The sequence below is a fragment of the Parasteatoda tepidariorum genome, chromosome 9 (genome assembly GCF_043381705.1).
Source record: "Parasteatoda tepidariorum isolate YZ-2023 chromosome 9, CAS_Ptep_4.0, whole genome shotgun sequence".
Classification (NCBI taxonomy): domain Eukaryota; kingdom Metazoa; phylum Arthropoda; class Arachnida; order Araneae; family Theridiidae; genus Parasteatoda; species Parasteatoda tepidariorum.
Genome location: NC_092212.1, coordinates 33,816,847 through 33,842,350, shown reverse-complemented (window position 1 = coordinate 33,842,350; position 25,504 = coordinate 33,816,847).

Genomic DNA, 25,504 nt, shown 5'->3' with positions numbered 1-25,504 from the left:
TTCAAATACAATTAATCAAACTTATGTCATTGAAAACGTTTCATTTAATGTAAGTGAAAAAATAAAATATGATAAAAAATATGCAATGTATTTAAGAAGTAATTTTAATAAAAATGCAATCGAATTCGTCTGTTATGAAAACATAGGTAAATAGAGACAATTCACTAATTACATCACGCTGCTCCTTAAATCGAGTCCACTGAAATTATAAAATAACAGCTATGGTATACAAAGATGAACCAGAAATAGTTTAAAAATCATTTAATTGTGCAATTTTTATCTGTACACTAAATGAAACAACTTTTTTTGGAAATTTAATCTTACCTATTGTCAGAGATACAATGCACATGACGTGAAAAATACATTAACGCCTATTGATTTTTTTAAAAAAAAGTTACATTGCAATTTGCACTTTGAAATTACTTTTTTTGCAATTGAACCTTACCTATTGTTGGAGATACCATGCTCGTAGAGCCAAAAATACATTAACGCCTATTGATTCCTAAGAAAAATAGTATATTGCATTTCTATTTGCGTTTCAAAATTACTTTTATTTGCAATTGAACCTTACCAATTGTTGGAGATACCATGTTGGTGGTGCGAAAAATACATTAGCACCTATTGATTCCAAAAAAAAAATTTCATTGCTATTTGCGTTTCAAAATTACTTTTTTTTCAATTGAACCTTACCAATTGTTGGAGATACAATGCACATGGCACGAAAAATAATTTAACGCCTATTGATTTTTTAAAAAAAAGTTACATTGCAATTCGTATTTTGAAATTGCGTTTTTTACAATTGAACCTTACCAATTGTTGGAGATACCATGCTCGTGGAGCAAAAAATACATTAACGCCTATTGATTCCAAAAAAAAATTGCATTGCTATTTGCGTTTCAAAATTACTTTTTTTTGCAATTGAACCTTGCCTATTGTTGGAGATACCATGTTGAGTTCGAAAAATACATTAACGTCTATTGATTCCAAAAAAAATAAATAATAATTTCATTGTTATTTGCGTTTCAAAATTACTTTTTTTTGCAATTGAACCTTACCAACTGTTGGAGATACCATGTTAGTGGTGCGAAAAAAACATTAACGTCTATTGATTCTAAAGGAAAAATTGCATCTTCTAGGCTAATTCCTTATTTTGATGTGNTATATATATATATACATAGCAAAATTTTTTGTTAGTTATAGCAAATATGTGATACGTAGAAAATCACTGTTTCTCGTTACTGTTTACCTATTTAGTATTTTCGAGCAAATTGAACTGATGGTGGTATATTTAAACTTTTTCAAACGGGATACCTTTCTTTGATCAGTCAAAAAAAATTTTTTTAAAACAGATTCCTTTTTTCAAAATATCAAATCAGCCATTTATTGTACAGCCTCTTGTTAAATCAGAACTCGAAATCAGCGGGTTCATCTAGTAAGGCGAAACACAAAGCAATTACAATCTTTATTTTTCCAACACAGTTCTTCGTCAAAGGTCGATGGAATTCTTTCAAATACTAGAAATTTCAGAATATCGTGAAAAGGTAATGCTCATTTCATACGAAAATTTTGTGGAAATTTAGAGAAAACAAAAGGAACAAATCGCTCATTTCAAATAAACTTCTCAATAAAATGAAAATAGATAACTACCTAAGGAAAACGTATTTGTCATCATATCTAAGATTAATTTGATTTTAAAAATCGTGGGAAAATATATCACCAATGACCTTTCACTACGAGCACGAATACGGAATAGACGATATCGGTATCCAAATTAAAATTCATTTTCCAGAATAGAATTTATCCGGTTATGAAAGTTTTAGCCGCCCTAAGGCCTTGATGGATCACTGCCCCAGTCAACAAGATTCCAACTCTTTGGAAATGTTGTTCAAAAATGATGTATGATGTCTCCAATTTATATGGTTAAGAGCATAATGATGACAAAATCATGTTAACTACATTTTTTTCTTTTAAAATTTCAGTTCGTCTTCTTTACTTAATAAGCTTATTATTATATAAAACGGTTAAAATAGCCTGAATGGCCCCGAGGCGTTAGTCGTTTATTATATTTTCGAATGACAAATGGGATTACGAAATCTTTTAAAGTAAAAAACAATTTAAAAATTTAAATTATAGATTGCCATAGAAAATTATGGGTGTAGAAAAAAATGGAGTTATCATATTCATCTTGTCTGCTAAAAAATTTTTTGCTAATTTTATTTGATTACAATATTTTAACAGTTGTCATGATGTAGGGTCACGTGAAAACATCACGTTGGTGACTAAAAAGGCCTGTTTTGTTTTTGACTAAAAAAGAAAACAGTGTATTACAAAGTCAATATATTAACCATATTGTTAAGGCTTTATAATTTTAATCACGGGTGTGAGTTTATCAAAACATATGAATTATTGCAAATAGAACTTCGTCTATTTTAAATGTAACACGATACCAAAAAAAAAACATGTGCGTGCAAATTTGTATTTCTTTAAACAAATGTCTCAAATTATAATAAATAATCAATTTTGTAATAATATTATATTAATAAAATGATCAAAATTATAATAATGAAATGATCAAATATTATAATAATAAAATGATCAAAATAAATAAGAAATAAAAAACGAAAAAAATTAATAATTCATAATAGGTAAAAAATGAAAAACGAAAAAAAAATATTAGTAATAAATGTTTAAAATAAATAGAAAACGAAAAAAGAAAAATAATATGTACTAAAAGTTAAAATCAATAGAAAATGGAATTAATAATAAATAAACAAAACTCTACCACAAAGAGAAAATCAGGATATGGACCGAGTGAGAGGGGAAAAAATATTTACTGTTTGTAAACAAACCTTTGCGAGTTGCCAACATATTAATAACACTAGAAAAAAAATTTGTTGACTAAGAATTGGATATTTTTATGTTACTGATTTCAAGTTGAAGTCGGTTTCTCTCTCTTAGATACAGTTTTTTCCGTCGAAATTTACAAGTACAAAAACTTTTCATAAGTGTCCTGATAAACTTTTTGAATTAGAGCACATCATCAGGATTAAAATGCCCCAGGAACTCATGCCATCACACGTCCCTAAGGGCACTTCCCTATTAAAAACTGTTTCCTCATGAGCTTTAAAATAGTTCATAATAGGGAAAAGCCACAAGCCGCGTACGACAACAATTCTGAACGCGAGTTCCTATGCAATTTTATTCCTGTTGTTGGGCCCTGGCAATGTATCGCAATATTTTCGCCATCCATTTTTTTACGTTTTATAAATTTTTCGTTTCGAGAAAAATTAGACTAAAAACGTCTCTTAAAAAAATCTGAAGCAGTAGGAGGAATTCTAATTTTAGGTATGAAATATCCATACCCGAATCAGGCAAGGTCAAGTATTTGCATAGTTACAACAAACATTTTTTTCCCCAGTATAATCGATGTGAGCCCAATTGAAATTATTATTGCCATCCTACTATTTTATTTTTTATTCTATAACCGGCATTGAAAAGCCGACACAATTCTGAGTTTACGAATATCAATCAGTGATGGGCATCATTCACGAAAATTTTATTCATGACTGAATTTATTCAGAATAAATTTATTCCTAATGATTATTCATATGAAAATTTAGTCATTATTCATCATTCATTATGCAAATGTATAAAAATTTTTGAATAATGATTGATGAATAAACTCATTAGTCATGACTAATTTTTCTGAATAAAATTTTGAATAATCAGCTAAAAATGCAATCGATATGTCTTTTTTTATAACGAGCTGCAAAACATCGTTTGCTCTTAAACGTCTTATTTTAGGAATTTCAATATAAAACTAAGACAAGTATGAATATTTATTTTTATGTTATTTTAACTTACTCCAGGGAACATACTTAGTTGTGCTAAAAAGTAGGTTTATAACAGTTTAGTTACTCAAGTTCATTTTAAAATTTTGTTCTAAAATCTATAAAACACAATTTTTTATAGTTTTTGAAAGCAAACGATAATCTTATTTTAAATTTTTAAGTAAAATTTTAACTTAAAAAATTAAACGCTTTTTTACCATGTAACCGTTTCTCAAAAGTATGCTTTACGTTAGACAAAAGAAAATTTCCTCAAACATTACATAAATATACTTGAAAAGGATTAAAGTTTTATTTGTAGTTGTCATAATCGTAGTCAATTAGAGTATTCCATGCCCATTTTTGCTGACCAGTGAAATTATTCAGTTACTCTTGACTAATGAATAAAGGATACTGAATAAAGAATAATGAATGATTTATTCTTTATTCAAAATATTTCTGGCTAATGAATAAATCTTTCTTCATTATTCAGATTTCGAATAATTATTCATCATTCTTTATTCATTATTCAGATTTTGAATAATTATTCATTATTCTTCATTCATTATTCTGAATGACAAATGCCCATCTCTGATATCAATGTTCAACTCCATAGCCCTGTAATTTTGAACCCAGCGTAAAAGACAAGAGAACTCCTGGATGAAACATTAGAACTAACAAGCCTTAATGGTGGACTTTTTGATACCACTAACCCGCTCTTGCGTTATATGAAGTGGAAAACCACGTAAACCTTCAATGACAAGCCAGAAAGCAAAGGGATTATAACCCATGATTCATCTACCATTGAGGATATTTTAGATCAGTACTTTGGTCTGTATGAGACGGGAGCAGAATTCGTATCAACCAGCTACCGCTAGGACTCGAATCTGGGTCCGCCACCATCCTTTTATAGAACTTTCTAGAATTCGACTAATCTCCCCCCTAGCGTCAAATATTTCTTTTAAGTATCTTGTTTTACTTTATATTTTCCGACCATTTCCATAACATTGATTTTATTTTACACATAAGTCATGCCCACATGAGAAAAATGTCCATTTTATTTTATTGCTTTTTTTCCACAGTAAATACGATCATCGCTTGATTCAAATGATTTTTTTCTAAAAAAAACATATTTTTTCCATTTTGAAACCCAGCATACGTTTCAATGTATGAAAATTTGATAATTTCCATAATTAGCAAATATAACCCACCAAAATTTGATACTTCCTACAACGAAAGCTATATTTTCTATTATAAAAATGTTAAAATTAATTTTTAAAAAATCTTTATTTTTATCTTGCTATTGCTAACGAAATATATCCCAGTGACGTCTTAAAGCCTACACCGCTTCAGATTGATCTGTACCAGCTCATCAAGGAAGTGAATGCTGTTTGTGAGCAGTGATGGCCACATCGCCACAATCATGTCATTGGTCAGAAAATTCTGAAGCCATGAACCCCTTTAAAATACTAACCAACCATAAGTTTAATCGAAACTAGCAAAGAACAAAAATGTAGACTTAGTTTCATAGTTCCTTTATATACGATTGGTCAGTCAAAATATTGACTAAAATCTTAAATTTCACTTGGCATACGTGATCTATTTTATAACACAAATTATTGAAGTCCCATGCACTAAAATGTATATTACTTAAAGTAGAATTACGAAATTTCTTATCTTATTCTTAATTTTATTTTTAAACTTCCAAATCCCAACAGGAAAGTATTAACCACCAACCACAAGTTTTATCGCAAGTAACAAAGAACAAAAATGTAGGAATAGTTCTCTGATATACGATTCGCAATTCAAAATATTGACTAAAGCCTTAAATTTCACTTGGCATACGTCATCTATTTTATAACACAAATTATTGAAAACCCATGCACTAAAATGTATATTACTTAAATTAAAGTAGAATTACGAAATTTCTTATCTTATTCTTCATATTTTTTTTTAAACTTCCAAATCCTAACTGGAAAATATTAGCCACCAACCACAAGTTTTATCGCAAGTAACAAAGAACAAAAATGTAGGCATCGTTCACCGATATACGATTCACAATTCACAATATTGACTAAAGCCTTAAATTTCACTTGGCATACGTCCTCTATTTTATAACACAAATTATTGAAAACCCATGCACTAAAATGTATATTACTTAAAATAGAATTACAAAATTTCTTATCTTATTCCTAATTTTTTTTTAACTTCCAAATCCTTTCTCAAAGTGAGGATTATAAATTTAAAAAAAAAAATATTAAGGGCATCAACACTCAATTTTCTGGAATTTCCTCTGTCCAATGACTTAATACTACTTCATCTTCCCACACACGGCATATCTTAAGCCATATAATTTGTGAGCTAAATGAGGCAAACAGGCTAGACGGACAGTGACAGCATCAAGAGGAAGTTCCATGTCTGCTTCTGTGGTGAGCAGCCCGGATCATTTTGCATTATTTCGGTGCGTTACTGAGTCTATTTACTTATTTTCTTTTTATTCCACGTGTAGACTTCTAAACAGAAATCTATTAAAATCTGATAAATCAGGAAAAAAGGCACCGGAATAATGGATTGGAAAAAAAGAGCTGAAAAAGCGCTGAAAAAAGCGCTATTTAAATTTGACATTTTATTAGATTGGGACTGTTAAACCCGAGTTTTTTGGTAATAAATTCTTCCTTTTTTTTTATTCCACGTGTAGAGACTTCTAAGGAGAAATCTATTAAAATTTGGTAAATCAGGAAGAAAAAACACACAGGGATAAAAAAGGTCGAAAAAAGCACCGGAGACTGGAAAAAGAAGAGATGAAAAAAAGCACCTCCTTAACTATTATTTAAATTTGACGTTTTATGAGAATGAGACTGTTGAACCTGAATTTTTGGTTATAAATTCTTCCTTACTTTTTTTTATTCCACGTGTAAAGACTTCTAAGGAGAAATATATTAAAATTTGGTAAGTCAGGAAATAGGCACTGCGACAAAAAGGTCGAAAGAAGCACCGGGGGCAGGAAAAAGAACAGCTGAAAAAAGAGCACATTTTAGGTAATAAATTCTTCCTTATTTTTTTTTTTATTCCAAGCGTAAAGACTTCTAAGGAGAAATATATTAAAATTTTGTAAGTCAGGAAAAAAGGCACTGGGACAAAAGGGACAGTTGAACCCGAATTTTCGGTAATAAATATTTATTTGAATATATCTAGATATTTATTAAAAAATTAATTAAAGTATATAGATTTATTTAAAGTCGTCTGAAACGAGCTTTTGATAATTTATATCTTTTTAATTGTAAATACAATTATCTATAATAATAAATGAAGATATATCTCTCTATCACTCTGTGTATGTGTGTGTATCTCTTATAACATTAGAAAATTCTTTCGAAATATTCAATTAGTTCGATCAATAGAGCCGTATTAAAAATTAAATTTTTTTTATTGGCTTAGAACTCAACATTGATAAAAAAAAATGAGACTGCTGCAGACGATTGTTTTTCCGTTTTTTTTTTTCAAATATTTTAAAGATTACGTCAGAAATATTATCTTCCTTATAGCTCTCATTAAGAAAAGATATTTTTGCTCGTTCTTTAATTCTCAGTTATTTCTTTATTCCTTACACCAGATAAGCTCAATGATTAGCATAAGAATAATAGCATCGGCGTATTACGTCACCAACTTAGTATTTCTAAAATTATTCGAAATCACATTTTTCTTTATTTATTTTTATAGTTATGCTTTTGAAACGTAAATCTCAAAAGCTGAGTTATTTAAAATCAACAGTAATTGAAATAAAAAAATCATCACGTATTTATTTTGTTTATCGTAATTATTTTAAAGTGCGTTTTTATAAAAAAAAATGATAATTTAAAATCAATGAAAATTGAAATGAAAAAAATTTGTTATGTACTAAAAAGGCAGAATTAATGGAGTGGTACTAATTTTTTTAGGATAAACGTCAAATATCACCATATTATTATTGACGTCAATGATGTTTAATTAATTTTGGTAATATATGTATATTGAAATAAAAAAAGTAAGCTATGTACTAGAAACCAAAAGCAATGATGTAAAGGCCTTGATTTTTCTAGAAGAACTATAAGAAATCGCAATACTATCATTGACGACATTGAGAATTAATTTATGTCGGTAATATGTATTAACTGAAATTTAAAAATAAATAAATAAAATAATAATTAATAAAAAATAAGAAGTAAAAAAATTAAATAAATAAAAGACTTATGTACTAAAAAGCAAAAATAATAGAGATAAGATACATACTCGTTTTGAGGAACAGTAAAAAATCGCTCGCCATATTATTATTGACACTAATGTTTCATTAATATTGATATTACGTATTAATAAAAATAAAATAAGTTATATGTTTAAAGCAAAATTAATGGAGAAAAGGTTAATGAGAAATTCTTTTAGGAAAACAGTAGAAAATCGCCTTTCCCAGATGAAACTCAGTAAAGGTATACTACTGACGGTAATATGTGCTATTGGTATCATGGTAATCGGCGCAGTTTTGATAAGAACTCTGCGACGGGTTTTCCGTAGTCTTAGAAAATATTTTTTTAATGGTAGCAAAGATGGTGTATTAATAATGTTATGAATTAGAATTAAAAGAACTTTTCTTCCACCACTGCTTACAAATATTTTAGCAGTAAAGTAAAGGTTAAATAGAGAAATGGTCTTGCTCCAAAATCCTTATCAAGTTCTATTTTTTTTAATTGTCTTTAGTTGACTGCTACTGACAAATGTATTTCATCAAAACTTAATGTTGAAGAGTTATGAAATCAGTACCAAATATACTAAAACTTTTTGTCTGAAATGAACTACAGTATTCTTTTATCAAGTTTAAGAAATACGATAATGTTTGCCATATTATCGTATTTCTTAAACTTGATTACAGGTAATAAACATGATTAATTGTTCGATGCATTTAAGTTGTAGCTAATTTGAACATTATCACGGATCAACAAGCTCGATCATTTCTAACAGTGTAACTGAATTACCGTAATCATAAAACACAGTTTAAAGGCCTCTGAAGCTCAAAAGTTCTATTCGCAAATATAAAACTATTTCTCATCAAATTATCATTCAACGAACTATTTTAATAACAAAGTGAAATACCAGAGAATCATTTTATTTCTTCTAGAACACACAAAGAAAGACCTCAAAACGTTGGTTAAACGTCTAACGATATTATGGAACAAATTTGTTACAGCATTAATAAGGTGTTAAATTGAACGATATTTCAGTCTAAAATGAATTACAGTATCATGTAATCAAGTTTAAGAACTACAGTAATATGGTAAAATTGATCAATGCATTTAAGTTGTAGCTAATGTGAACAATATCATGGCTCAACACGCTCGATTATTTCTAACAGTGAAACTGAATTACCGTAATCATGAAACAAAGTTTCAAGCCCAAAAGTTCTATTCGCAAATTGATAACTCTTTCTCACCAAATTATCATTTAACGGACTAATTTAAAAACAAAATGAAAGACCAGAGAATTATTTATCTCTTCCACAGCACTCCAAGAAATACATTAAATGGACCATGAAGTACACAACTAAATTAAGAGGGTTTGGGGCGTACTCAAGTCACGTCGAAATGCTCAAACGATTTATCTGTGAGACCATCTTTAGGGAAGGTGCCGATTTTGGCGAATGCTTTTACGCAAAATCACGTGCATGGGAAATCATCTGTTCGCGACTTTCTCCGTTTCAATGACTGATTTGCATAAAGCAAGTGCAAAGTCCGTTGCACGTGAATGTTTTGGCTAAGTCATTAGACAGATTAAGTGATAAAAGTATTCAATACTGTGGACATATAGATTATGTCATTATGATTTTTGCGGATATTGTCAAAACTAAAGCCCTAGATATTTAAATATACCTAGGTAATCAAGGGGTTTAGTGAAAACCAATGATGAGCAATTATAAATTAAAATTACATGCCCATGAGAAACTTAAACAATTTCAAAAATTTCTTTTATAGATTGGGAAAAAAGCCGAATTTGATCAAGCAAAATTAAAATATAAAAATCTGTAAATCAACTGATATTTCTTTTTGTAATGTAAAATTTAACTGGTAATTTCAAAAGAATTTTTTTTCTAAAATTTCAGAAAATATTTATATAACTATTTAAGTATACAGGGTGTTCCACAAAGACTGTCTTTAATGTGTATTTTTAAAATCCATCCCAAATATGATTATATAAATGCATACACAGTACGGGAGGTATATTTAAGCAAGGGAAAATGAGAACTCTGTGAATTCAAAAAATTACACAAGAGGTAGGCAATTGTAAGAAACATCAAAGCAGATTTATTTAAAAAATGGAATAAAATATTTCAAACTAACGTCTTTTAACTTCTAGTTGTTCTATGTAGCTTAGTCAGTGCGTGTGGAGATGCAGAGAGCAATTTGTTTAAATATATAGAGTAACCTTTTTAAGTTGACTACTTGTGGAACAAAAATTTTATTGTCCATTTAAGCAAGTGGCCAAATTATAAAGTGAATTAATATCAACATAGAAAGGTGATCATGCTACAGAGATGCCAAACTTTAAATGGTTTTACTTTTTGTGCTATTAATTTAACATGGAGAATAGAAAATATCTTGTTTGAGATAACATTTAAGTGTGAAATAATTAAATTAGCGGACTTCATCTTTTAGACACAAATTCATAGTATTACCTTTAATGAGTCAAAAAATAATGCATTTATGGTAACGTCTTTTTTTTTATTTTACGCAATCCCTAATTTAGAGATAAATATTATTAAAATATACATTTATTTTATTTATTTGTCTGAACTACACAGTTAGAATTTTTATTCTAAAATTATAGTTAAATAACTGGCAGCAGTCTCTCTTTCTAATTTACGGTAGGAGTTACGATAAAGAACATTTTATACAATTACGGTTTTAAAACCGTTTACAACTTATAGTTGAAAAACCATGAATACAAACTATGAGGTTGATTGCAAAACCATAAAAAAGAAATTAAACTGGACATGGGAGGTAGACTTTTTGTTAGATAATTGCCATTGGGATTAGGTTGTGAATGAGTTGTGTTTTATCAAATGAGCGTTGTGTTTTATAAATGAATGTGTTTTAGTTTAAGTAAGTGGTTTAGTTATCGTAAGAGATGAGAAATACTAGACTTTTTTGAGTTAAGCAGCTTTACGGTGCTCTCAGCTATGCATGAATGAGAGTATCGTATTCTAATAGTCCAGGTCCCCAAATTGAGAGGACAGGACCCTGGAAACTCTTCATGTATTGAAAGGAATGGAGGAGATTTATAGATTAGCCCTCTCGGCTATAATATGCTACAAGGCTATAATATGCAACTAAGGCTATAATATGCAACTAAGGCTATAATATGCAACTAATATCGGCTATAATATGCAATTAAGTGGCTTCATAAGGTGGGCCTATTTGACGCGATGCATTTCCGGTTGTTTAACCGAGTTAAGTGAAAGCGGTTAATAAAATGTTTTTCTCACAGTTAATAGATTGAAAACCATCTAATTTATGGTAATTTGACTGTTTTGTTTGGTTATGGTAAAATAACAAATAAATTGTTATTTAAACCTTTTTTCCTAAAAACTTCTAACAGTGTACCTATTTAATTTAGTTATTTCGTTCATTTATTTCGTTTATGTATCATCCCTTATTACGTCATCCATTTAATTAGCAAGGAAAGTAAGATGCTTAAATGAATTAGTTAACTAATTTTTCAATGCTATTATTTTTCAATAGTTAATGCAATGGAAAGGAATCAGACATACTTAATCTGCTATACCCATCACTTAAACCACTTACCTTACCTTACTTATTTTTTTCCCCTTTACTTTAATTCCGGCTATTTTTCAGTCTGGCGATTACGTGATAACATCCTTTTGTTCAGTACATGAGACGAATTTTCTAAGAAGTTCGACGGCGAAACAGAAAATAAACTTAGTGGTCTAGTTGTTTTATGATGTAAAAAAATCATTATGCTTTAAGTAATGGATTTTAGTATTTCGTACCTTATGCTCTTCGAAAATTAACCTGGAACTCGCAGCTGGTATTGGAGAACAATAGTGATAGACAGTAATTTTTTTTTATATATTTTCCGTAGCTCAAAACTCCGATTTAAGAAAATGGGAAGACCTTGAAATTCTCATTTAAAAGTTGTGCGAACCTCGAAATGGGTTCAAATAGACATAGCTATTTAAAAAATAAACATGAAAGAAAATTTCCTTTTTTATTTACAATATTTGTGACAATATTTAAAAAACAATAATTAGTGAATAGTGATTAATCGAAAGATCCATTTTTTCCAAAGATGCTCAAATATGTATTTAAGCTCAATACGCATTTATATAGCTGTGTCTACCCCCCTAAATGCGCTACTTAAGGTAGAAAGCTCGAAATTAAAGCTTTAAACCTATACATTTAAATAAGCATTTTTTGCTGTATCCATTTTAAATTAATCTAATCCATTATATAGTAAGGAAAAGTAAGGGAAAGTTTTTTTTATTAATTTTAAACTATTATTACGATTACTATGATTACTATACTATTATTACTATTTAAAATAATTATAATAAAAAGAGTTGTAGTTCAAGAATGAGGACATGGCATAAGATTTAATTTTTAAACTACTTGTGTGACAATATTAAAACAAAATATTTTGTGAATAATGATTTATCGTAATATCTATTTTCTCTGAAGATTTGTTAACTAGCATTTAAGTTCAACACGCATTTTAAGCTCTATCCATCTTTCTAAATAAGCAATCAAAGCTATATAATTTTTTTCAAAATTTACATTTCAAACTTCCTTTTCATAAAATACGCATTTTATGCTGTATCTATTTTTCAACGTGCATTTTAAGTTATTTCTATACAAATCCATATTAATACTCATTTTGATCTGTATCCATTTTTTTAAACGTGCATTTCAAGATGCGCTGGATAAAACGCTTCTATTTTAACGAGCCATTAAANTTAACCTGGAACTCGCAGCTGGAATTGAAGAACAATAGTAATAGACAACATTTTTTATATATTTGCCGTTGCTCAAAACTCAGATTTAAGAAAGTGGGAAGATCTTGAAATTTTCATTTAAAAATTGTGCACACCTCAAAATTATATAGACACAGCTCAAATAGACACAGCTATTTAAAATATAAACATGAACGAAAATTTCCTTTTTTTTAAACAATTTTTGTGACTATATTTAATAAACAATGACTAGTGAATAGTGATTAATAGAAAGATCCGTGTTTTCCGAAGATGCCCAAATATGTATTTAAGCTCAATACGCATTTATAGTTGTATCTACCCCCATAAATACGCAACTAAAGGTAGAAAGCTCGAAATTAAAGCTTTCAATCTATCTATATAAATAAGCATTTTTAGCTGTATCCATTTTAAAATAATCTAATCCATTATATAGTAAGAAAAAGTACGGGAAAAATTATTTTATTACTATTAAACTATTATTACTATTACAATGATTACTATTATTATTGCTATTTAAAATAATTATAGTAATAAGAGTAGCAGTTCAAGAACGGGGACAAAGCATAAAATTTCCTTTTTTAAACTACTTTTGTGACAATATTAAAACAAAATATTTTGTTAATAATGATTTATCGCAATATCTATTTTTTCTGAAGATTTCCGAACGCGCATTTAAGTTCAACACGCATTTTAAGCTCTATCCATCTTCCTAAATAAGCAATTAAAGCTACATAATTTTTTTTTAAATTTACATTTCAAACTTCCTTTTTATAAAATACGTATTTCATGCTGCGTCTATTTTTTACCGTGCATTTTGAGTTATTTTCATACAAATCCATTTTAATACGCACTTTGAGTTAATTCCATACAAATCCATATTAATACGCATTTTGTGCTGCATCCAATTTTTTAAACGTGCATTTTAAGTTATTTCCATACAAATCCATATTAATACTCATTTTGATCTGTATCCATTTTTTTAAACGTGCATTTCAAGATGCGCTGGATAAAACGCTTCTATTTTAACGTGCCATTAAAACATAGGCATTAAAACATACATTTCAGTTTCTTTTTTCAAACATTCATTTCAAGCTATGCTCATTTTCATCACATCGCAATGTGAGCTATGTCCAAAACAAAAAATTCCACGCGTGATGTTGTTTTGCTTAAAGTAGAGAAATATGAGAACAAAAGCCTTTTTTCTCTCAGAAATAATCTGAAAGTTAAATAAATTACAAGAATTTAAGAGACGGAGTATGTGTTTTATATACTAATAGAAAGTATTTTTCAGAACTAGAATTACGAGATGTTAAGCGATTGATGAAGCCTTCTTGTCAAAATTAATAGTTTCTGCAGTATGAAATTCGATCAACAAAACAGCTATGTAAAATATATACAGCCGATAAACATATATATTAGAGAGAACCATTAACTATGAGCTGCTAAATTATTCAAAAGCTAAGAACTAATATTTAGTACCAGATATTGAGTAGTAGATATTGTTCCATTCGCAATACTAGAAAGTAGCTGTCACAAACAGTTTCTTAGCATAGGCAAAAATAAGTCAGTTGAAATTAAACATTTCAGCATGAAGATTATAGTAAATACCTTCTTAGGAATGTTCTTTATGATAAAACAAGCAATAACGCAATGTTCCAGTAACATTAAGCCAGGAATTTTGAATCCAAGTTTAAAATAAACAAAGACAGAGGTCACATGGCCATAAGAACTGATAGAAATGACGGTCAACTTTTTTTTGGAGAGGCTATAGATGAATCTGGAAATTGGAATTCGAGTTTAAAATAAACACAGGAAGAGATGAAAAAAAATTTACTAAATTGCAGCGAAAAATCCCTAAAAAATTTCAATAGTAATTAACCAAACAATCTATTTACATTTTGTATGGAATTTAAAAAAATAGTAAAATTCTATAGAGACGAGAGTTAAATGCTATTTAATGAGCATTTCTACAGATAAAACAAGAACAAAAGAAAAATGCAATGCTGCTGCATCAATAAATCTAGAGTTTGGAATCAGAATTCAAAATAAACAAGTAAAGAGGTAACCTAGACATAAAAATTTTTCAATGGTGATTAATCGAGCGATTTATTTTAATTTCACCGCTATAAAAAGCATTAAACCTGCCATTATGGAATCGAAAATGTTTATTACGACCACTTCCAATTGATTCCTTACTTAATTTCGTTGAACCCCAGTGATTACAATGGAATAACAATCCCTTTAATAATGACAATGAAACTCATTGTTCCGATTCAAGTGTATCTTCTTCCATCCGTAATTTTGTCGTAAAACGAATAGAATCGTAATCACCAATCATCTCATATCTTTGATGACATTCATGCTTATTTCACGGAGTTAACCACAGTCAGATGTAACAAAATTTGATTGATAAGTTCCCGTAAGCATTGATTCGCAGTTTGCGTTACCAAAATGTAATAAAAAAAACAATTTATGTTTGAGTTAAAAATCGCAGTCGAAGGTTACACAGGGTTTAAATAGTAGTCAATTTGCATTAGTTGAGAAGTATTCGTGCAGGTAATGATATCTTTAAATGGAATACATCATTGAGTTGATGAAGATATCTTTATTCGTGTTTGTTTTGATCTAATATCGGTTTTATTTTCTCAAAACGTTTTGATAGAGAACCGGGCAAAATCATTTAAGAACTATTAAAATATGCGTTAAAGCAGCATTTTTACATTTATCCATTTGTTTTAAAATTTAAAAAAATGTTTTATAATTTAAATTTTTCTGTAATTTAAAAACTATCTAAACAAAATCTAACTATCACTAATTTAAATAACTATTTTAAACTGTCTAAACATTCTAATCCAAAATTGGTACGTAACAAATTAAATAGTTTTTGATCCCTTCTCTGTCGGCGTCGCATTTCTTACGTTCGGCGTTCTTTTTTCCCGCACTGTCGACGTCGCATGCTATGCGACAAAGAGAAAAATTACATCATTGGAATTAAATTCATCGCTACTTACAAGTTTCTTTATATCCATCAATTATTTTTGTATTTCTGAATATTGCTATGAGATGGCGCAAGTAGTCGCACTTTCTTTACAATTTTCGCAGAGAGATTTCTCACCTTGAATTGAAATCAGAATCGTTTTGCATTTTCTGTAATTTCGCTTTAGTGTTGAAATTAATCATTAGTATTAAAACTATATCATTGTCTCAGTATTAATATTAAATTTTATTAATTAATTATCAGTATTAATTCATAATTAATTAATTATTAGTATTGAAAATTATTTCATTGGTATTAAAATTATTTTCCAAAATATTTTTTAGCTAATTTTAATAATTATTTTATGCTGGTATTTATCTTAAACACTTGAAAGAAATAGAGTTAATAAATATGCTATCAGAGTGTATTTTTTTAAAGATTAAACTTGGGTGCATTGCAGGAAAAACTGGAGATCAGTGAACGGTACATCGCATATTTCACTACCAATAGGTTCAAGCAAAAAACTGCGATCTGACAAAAATATTTTGCATTTTCGAATATATTATAGAGCACATATTAATTTTCAGCAATAGAGAAATGTTCTTTTTTTGGATCAGAAATTCGAAGAAATAAATTAAAACACAATTTTTTAACTGTTTTTAAAGCTAAACAAAAATAGAAATGAAATAAAAGTAGTTGCACTAAAAATTGAATAGATTGAAAAATAAACATCATATTCAAAATCTATCTTTCGAATTTATTAAGATTTCAAAACAGTTCTCGAAAAGTCGATTACGCAGGGGAACAAATTTTTCTTGTTTTCTCTTGCCCGAGATTTCTGAGGGAATCTTAAATATTTTTGCATAGCTGATTTCGAATCTGCATTCGGTTTCTTTCCAAAAGCTTCAGTTTTTATGCCTTTTAATATTGTATTCCTAACAATGATTATTTAATATTCACTTCAGTGAATAACAAATATTACCACTTCTCTGTTAAGTAGGGAATGGTAGGAAGAAGTCCATAATGCATTTCAGATTATGATACAATACATTAAGGCCAAATGCTTTTTTCTTTTTTAGTCGTTAGTGTTATTTTCAGGCAAACAAACAAGTGTATACGTATGTACATGAACATATACGTTTTTCTTAACCGTGTGCACTCAGATAAAAAACAAACTAAACGAAAAATATCGTTTTGAAAAAAAAAATCTTATCATTTCGGATAAAACAAGTAAAAAATTGAAAGTCCCCTCACCCGAATCAGGTAAAATCAAGTATTTGTATACGTACAACACAATATTTTTTCCTCAGTTTTATTAGATTAAAAGTTATTTAAATTGTCTTTTTTGTTCATATGCGTACTGCTCGCGTGTTCTCTGTTAAAAGAATTTTAAATAAATATTTAAAAACCTTGTTATACTTAATTGTTTAAAAATATTATAATTTAAATAAATAAAACTCAAATTTATTAAACATTTTTCGTTATTATTTTCTTTCTCCAGAATTATCTAATGAATCGGTTTTTATCTGAGAACATAACTTTCAGAACTTACATCCGCATCTTAGAGCTATAATGAAACTTATGTTACAGATCATGATATCGTTATAAATAAGGAACCGGATATTAGCTGACGACTTGATCAATACCATGAAATTATTCAGTTTTTTTTATTCCTTTTAAACCGATTAAGATTAAATCTAACTTTCAATTTTTTCTGTCGAAAGTGAGATTGAATACTATATTTAATCTTTTCTGACATCAGCCATTGATTTGTTGAATACTTTCTATATCGTACTAGAATTCACAAGTTTTTCTATAAATGAAACTTTTTTTTTGGAAATTTATTTTTTTGAAATTGTTTTAAATGATATGTTTAAAAACTTCCAGGTCTTCTTTGTTTAAATCTTTTTCTTTTTCTCAAAATGCATGCAGTGTTTAAATTTTTTTTTCCATTTTTGTGTTACATATAAAATTGACAAAAAATGCTGAAACATCTTCTACAAGTTATTTTTAAAAATAATGTTACATTCTAAAAGTCGATGTATTTTTAATATAGAGGTAAATATTTTACTTAAATTTTAAAATTGTTTGATATAGTTTAAAAAAAATTGTCCTCTCTTTAATTATGTCTTCAACATTTTATGATATAGCATTTTAAAAAGTTTTGCTGATTAAAAATCCTGTAACAGAAAATTATTTTATAAACCATTTTTCGATATTGTGAATTCTATATTTTTAAAAATTGTGAATTGTAAATTCAATTCAAAACTGTGAATCGTGAATTTTTTAAAATTGTGAATATATGAATTCTTAGACATCATTACCAGATTTTAAAAACAATTTTAGTTAATAATCCTCTTGGTTAAATCTTTCTTAAAACTAAGCTAAGAAAAAAAAAGCTTATTTAATATGTATTCTGTATAGTTCCAAATTTATTAATTCTTCAGTAAGTTAAAATTGATTAATATTTATTTTAGTCACAATGTTGTTGCTAATGACACACAATAACTACGCGGACTGCAATTTTAGAAAAATAAAAAGCTAAATGAAATATTCATATCTTAAGCTATAATATTCATTCATATAAAATATTCATTTTCTTAAACTATATACCAAACAGAACTTTACCAGTAAGAAGCTGTAATTTTTTTAAACTGTTTGATTGCTATTACGACATAATTTTTCAGAAGAATGCGGAAATCTAATCCTGGTGAAAACAATTACTCCCAAAGACAAATCTTAACTAAAACTTTTTGTTTCATATCTGAACTTCTACATACAATTGGCCTTCTATTTAATGAAGTGGTTAGATCCCGGAAAAGTTCGTTACAAGGAAAATTCATTAAATAGAAATATTTTAAACAACTCATTAAGTAGAAATATTTCGAAATATTTTAAACAACAAAACACTGTTTTTAGCGTTATAAACACTAGATATAGTTGATCAATAACACCTTAAATTTATAAATTAACATCTATTCATTTTATACATCGTAACCATCAAAGATCTTCTTAGAAATAGCATAAAGGCTGCACTTTCCGGATAATCTACAAAGCTGGAAAGTGACCTTTATTTCGTAAAGTAATGTCTATTCATTTTATACATCTTAACCATCAAAAGGCATTTATAATTAGAATAAAGGCTGCACTTTCTGTAAAAGATGCAAAGAGTGACAGTAACCTTTATTTTGAAAATTGATGTCGGTTCATTTTATACATCTTAACCATCAATGGGCATTTTATAAATAGAATAGAGGCTGCTCTTTCTGTATAAAATGTAAAAAGTGACAGGGATTTTACAAATCTCAGTGAGTTGAGAGAATGGTAAAAACAGTTCAAAGTCATTATTGATTATATTTTTTTTAATTATTAACAGAAAGAAAAAATTTTGGTCCACGGGGAAACGTTTGCAAAGTAGCAAATTCTCTTCGCTTTATAGAAGTTATTTTACGTAGAACGATTATACTCACATATACCTTCGTATTCGATGATACCTTCGTATTTCCACAACTAGAAGGTCTTCAGCCACATGTCTTTTTGCAACAAGATGGTGCACCACCTCATTGGGGTATCATCGTTCGTAGTTCTTTGAATGACCATTTTCCAGGAAGATGGATTGGGCGAGGAGGTTCAATTCCTTGGCCACCCAGATCACCTGATATAACACCACTGGACTTTTTTCCTTGGGGATTTATAAAGGACTATGTTTACAGAAGGATCGTGTCGAACATTAATGCCCAAAAAAGCTAGAATTACAACCGCAATAGCCTCTGTGGATGCCGACATGCTTGCCGCTACCTGGCGTGAAATTTACTATCGACTTGATATTCTCCGTGCGACGAACGGGGCACACGTGGAAGTTCATTGACAAGGGTCATGAAACTTTTTGAGTCTATCTAACCATTTATGTTATTAATTTTAATCTATCTTTATTATTTTATGAGTTATTAAACATCAAAATGGGTCCGGGACTTCATAAGCACCCTGTATATTCTGTTTTGTTCGGTGACATTTTGCCACTGTTTGGTAAGCTTCACAAATCTTCGTTAGTAAAAGAACCTGACTTTATTTGTGAAAAACTGAAAAAGGTGCTGCTTTAAAGTCTCATCTGAATTTAGCGTTATTCTACTCATGGAGTATTGAAGAGAGCGAAACAAGTGAAAATCTGATGAAGCATGGTCATGGTGAATATGGCCGGTGGGCAACATCTCCCATACAAGCTTCGGCATGGCTGGTTGCCAAAGATGTATATGGTCTCGAGCTGTCGTGATGGATCCTGTTGTGTCTCCTTTACAATTGACCAACTCAGGACGTTTCTGGATGATATATTCATTCAAACTGTCCAATTGCCTACAGTACACATTAAAATTCGTTGTTCCGTTGCTTGGTTGAAGTTCAGAAAACGCCACAATCTTCCGATTCCCCCACACGGAGAGCATAACCTAATCCCTATGAAATTCTGGTTTTGAAGTCGTTGATAACGAATGTTCACCATGGAACAAAATCCGTTTGCGTACCACATTGTTATAAACAATCCACTTTTCATCATCAGACATCATTTGTTTCCAAGAAGGATCATTTTCTTAACGTTTCATCAGCATATCGCAGATGTTTATTCGTGCCGTCAAATGATCTTCTTCGAATTCATGAAGAACCCAAATTTCGAGCTTGCTTATATATCCCAGTTTCTTTAGATGGACGTGAAGACTCTTATGACTGATCTTGTATGCCTCAGCAATTTCTTGTGTCGTATAACGTGGGCTTGACTGGATCAATGTCGTTATTTTGTCATCCTAAATCCAGGTAGGCGAGAGTGTCATTGAAGCTAGAAGTATCATTGCTGGAAGTGCCATTGCAAGACTGGAATCGATTGCAAGAAACAGGTCATCTCGTACGTCGGCCAGAACAAGACCATCCACGTGCTACCACTGCAAATAATGACCGATATATCCTGCAAACAGCTCGTCAAGACGGAACAGCCGTTGCTGTACAGACGGTTTCTTTTGACAACAGAACGTGGTTCTTGAGTTTAACCATCCGAAATAGGCTTCATGAGGTTAGTTTGTACGCTCGTAGGCCAATTGTGCATTGATGGGTATTCCGTAGATAGCAAGACTCCGTGCGGCCTAAAGAAAAAGGACTGGTAATCATCGTGATTGGATGCAAAGTGATTGGAGTCAAGTACTGTTAGCAAAGCCACTCTTGATTCAGTTTACAGTGAGACCCAGACTTGTTTTAGTTTGGTGAGAAAAGAACACTCGAAATAACCCTATATTCGTTAGGGGAAGAACACACAGCCAAAGTGGTTTGATGAAATGTGCTGATATAAGCATAAAAGGACGTACTGACCTCCATATCACGCAGAATGACAATTTAACGGCTCAGCAGGCGAGATCCGAGAACCTTATTTCATACCTTATACAGAAACCAATGGTAATTCCCTTTCTTTTAATGAAAGATAGTGCTAGATCCCATACCGCTCATCTTGTGGAGAACTTTCTTGAAGCTGAAACAATACAGCGCATTGAGTAGCCAGCATGCTCTCTTGATCTTAATCCAAACAAGCTCGTTTGGGACTCACTCGAACGACGAGTTTCTGCAAGACCTCCTGTTGCTGTCTAAGGCATTGAGATCACACTGCGTCAAGAGTCACTCTGTGTCAAGAGTTAAACAGTATTCTTTTATGTCTCATCACCCACGTTGTTGTTTTTTTGTGTCCATGAATTTTCAAAAAAATCGAAAGTCCGTACAATTACGGCCTCCAGATTCGGTGTCTCTTGACTATAGAGAACAGATCTTGGATGAAAAGGGGTTGTCAAAGCCTTAGAAAGTTCATCATCCATACAAAACAGGTAGGCAGCAAACTTAACTGTTCGGGAGACCAAACACCAAATTAAATATCCTGTATCGTTTCCAAAAAATCAGTTTTTCTGTCATTTACATGTAATTGAATTGTTGCTCTGATGCATCATTTCATGTTCTTTATACCAATCCAAATAATTAAAGTTCCCATACAATTGATTTTTGCTTTTTTTTTCCTACATTGCCTTTTGTTACACCTGCTTTTTTCCATTTTATGCCCATGGATGGCTATCACACAACATTTTCTCCTTTTTTTCTTTGCTCCCCTAATTTTTATTTTATTTTGTTTATTTATTTATTTATTTATTTGAGCAGATGCATCCCTTTCAAAAAATCCCCAACATTGTAATGATAACGTCAATATGGGAAGAACTGATGCAAATTTTCATTTATCTAAGAAGATGGGGAGAAATATTATGCCTAAAGTCATAAGCAAGAAGTTTGAAAATCTCAAATTCAAAAGTAAAATCAAAGTAGCTACGCTTGTATCTACTAATGTTACTTTTAACTTCGAGAACATTAGTATTGCTGGAGTCCGTAGGTTTTGCGTAGAAAAGCAGTTGATACAGTTGATGATAGAACATTTTTCAAGTTTAAACTGTCAACTTTTCTGTGTCCTTGTTTACAGAAAAGAGCCTGAGTAAAGGAACAAAATCTATAAAAAATTGCATTTACACTTTTTAAAAGGCTGCATTACCTGAAGAACCTGACTATGTTGTAATCGCCACTTGTTGCTTAAAGTTGTTTTACTTCGAAAAGCTTCTTCTACAGCAATAATTGACGATCATGTATATCTTTGCATAAACATTACGGTCTAGATCTAACAGGAAAGCAAATAAGCATAATCTCTTCTACAATACATTTTATGTATTAGTAAAGGAGGTTACATGAAAGCATAAGATTGCAGAAAATCAGGTCCACACTGTTCTATATTCTATAGACATTACAACGAGCAGCCTTTTGAAAATGTAATGCCCATAACCAGAGACAATATCCAACTATTTATATGTACAGCAATTATAATTCTATTAAAGTTAGTCATAAAATACATTTTTAGCCAATAACGCGCAATAAATTATTGAAAATGTGATTCCTTTTTTTTGCATTTTTTCGGAAAAATTTTCTAATTTAAAAACATATATATCTCAGGAAATATTACAACTACAAACTTTCTATTTGTCAAAATATTTTAATAATTTATAAGTGAAAAAAAAATTTTGTAACAATATTTTAGGAATAATTGAATTAAAAAAGGAAATAAAAGTTCCAAAAGTTTAGTGATATTTAAGATGGTGGTCGGAGGCACATGGGGGTCGGAAGAATTGAAAAACTTTTTATTTATCACTAAACCGACCCAAAAAACACATCAAAGAATTGAAACTACCCAAATTTTTGTAACCATTTATGATAATTTGACTGGACTATTTGTGCATGCTTAATTGCTTACAGTGGAGTTTATATATGTTAAAAGATTAAATTTAAGATAAAAAATTAAAGGTTTCTTAAATTCAGAGCCAATTTTCACCTTTGACTTATTGCGATGAATTTAACCATCTAATTCACGAAGGTAGAATCATAGTTACTTTGTATAAGCTCTGTTGCTTTCAACAGAGTATAAAGTTGAAAGAATATAAATTTGAGATAAAAGATAAAAAGTTTCGTAAATTAAGACCCAATTTTTACCTCTGACTTATGGTAATATGTTAACCATCCACTTTACTAAGGTAGAAAAAGAATGCTTCATATAAACTTAGTTGCTTATTGTGGAATATATTTAAGCTAACAGATTCAATTTAAGATAAAAGATTCCTTAAATTAAGACCCAATTTTTACATCTGACTTATTGCAATGAATTTAACCATCTAATTCACGAATGTAGAAGAGTTATTACTTTGTATAAACTTTGTTGCTTTCAACGGTGTGTAATTTTGGCGAAGATGATATCATTGTTCCAGGAAACTGTACGTCAACGTCACCCGCGTAACGCCCATCTCTATAATTTTCTCTTCGAGCGGTAACAAGTTAAAGGAGCATCACTGTCACCTTTTAAATCTAATTTACGACAGAAAAAAAATAATTTGAAACTCATACAAACAATGCCGAATAATTTGAAGCGACAACAAAGAGCTAAGTGAAGAATCCGAAGAAATTCGAATACCTTTCTTTTGAAGAGAAAGAAAAAAAGAAAATTAATGATGAGATGTCTATCGATGGGCTTTATCAGATGAAAGTCAAAAAATTGCTTCCTTGTGATGAATTTGAAACGCTTTTCCCTACGCTCAGTCTGAAATATTCCCTACAAATCATCAATAACCACCAATATGGATTGACAGAAAATAGGATGTTATTTCTTTGTTACTTAACAATTCTTCAAACAAAGTTAAAACATGTTTTTTTTACTACACGAACGGCACCCAATCTTTTTCGGCTGTGGAACTCTTTTCGATCTTCTTTTGGCGGAACAGCGAGACTTTAAGAATTAATTTTATTAGCAATTATAAACATATAAAATAATAAAGTCAACGGAAAAATTTATATTAAAGTTATATAATGTTCAAAATTTTATGAATTATTTTAAAAATATTTAGTGAATGAATGAAGAATAAAATTTCTTTATCGCATCGTTTTATCAATATTAATCGTAAAATTAGTTCTTCCGTCAAACATTTTTATTCACAGGTTTGGAGTGGCATCTTCTCTATTTGTTAATTTGATTTTTATTCATGCATAAACTGCAAAAGAATGACCTTAAATATTGTTTTAATTAAAACAAAAACGGAAAAGCAAAAAATATATTTGCGTTATATATCAGATAAATATATACTTCTTCTCTATCGAATTTTGTTATTTTTATTGAATGCGCAACACTAGCTGAATTTTTCACAAATGCAGATCCTTTTTTTATAATTGATTCATTATATGTTTTGAAATTTCTTTTTTCCCAATATTTCAATTAAATATTTTCATAAAAATCAACGAAACTATTAAATACGGAAATGCATTTCAGTGTTACGAGTTTTAATGCATAATGCATTATAAGTTTCTAATATGTATAAAATAAAATTCAATGCATTATATCAGATTTATTTAAAACCAAATGAGTCTTGTGTTCACTAATATATTTGTGATGCATTAGTTTTCTGTTCATTTATTTACTAACTAAATATCCAAGCATAGTGAAAAAGCCAATAGTAAATATATTACTGATAAAGATTTTTAAAAAATGTCAATTTTTAAATTTATAAATAACTCTGGAATTTAAGATTTAAAAAAATAGTATGTATGTTTATAAAAAAAATAGTAAGTATGTTTATGTTTTAAAATTCTTGAAAAGTTCATTTGATTTGAGCTTGAAAAATATTTATGTTACCGCTTAAGGGTAAAAAGGAGTAGTTTCACAAATGAACTAGCTAATGTACTGAATTACTAGGGCGATTCGTTACACAGCGATTCGTTGTGCACATTAACAGTTTTCAAGATTTAGTGGTAACATTTATTGGTGCTTTCGGCAATAAACAAAGAATATTAAACGATATTGTGATGTCACTATCACGAAACTGATGAAAATGTATCGAGATAGATTTTCTTCTTACTTTTGAAACAGAAGACATTGTAATGACATCATGGATCGTGAACATAAAATAATATTGTGATGTCACTATCACGAAACTGATTAAAATGTATCGAGATAGATTTCTTTTCTTACTTTTGAGGCAGAAGACATTGCAATCACATCATGGATTGTGAATATAAAATAATATTGTGATGTCACTATCAAGAAACTGATGAAAATGCATCGAGATAGATTTTTTTTCTTTCTTT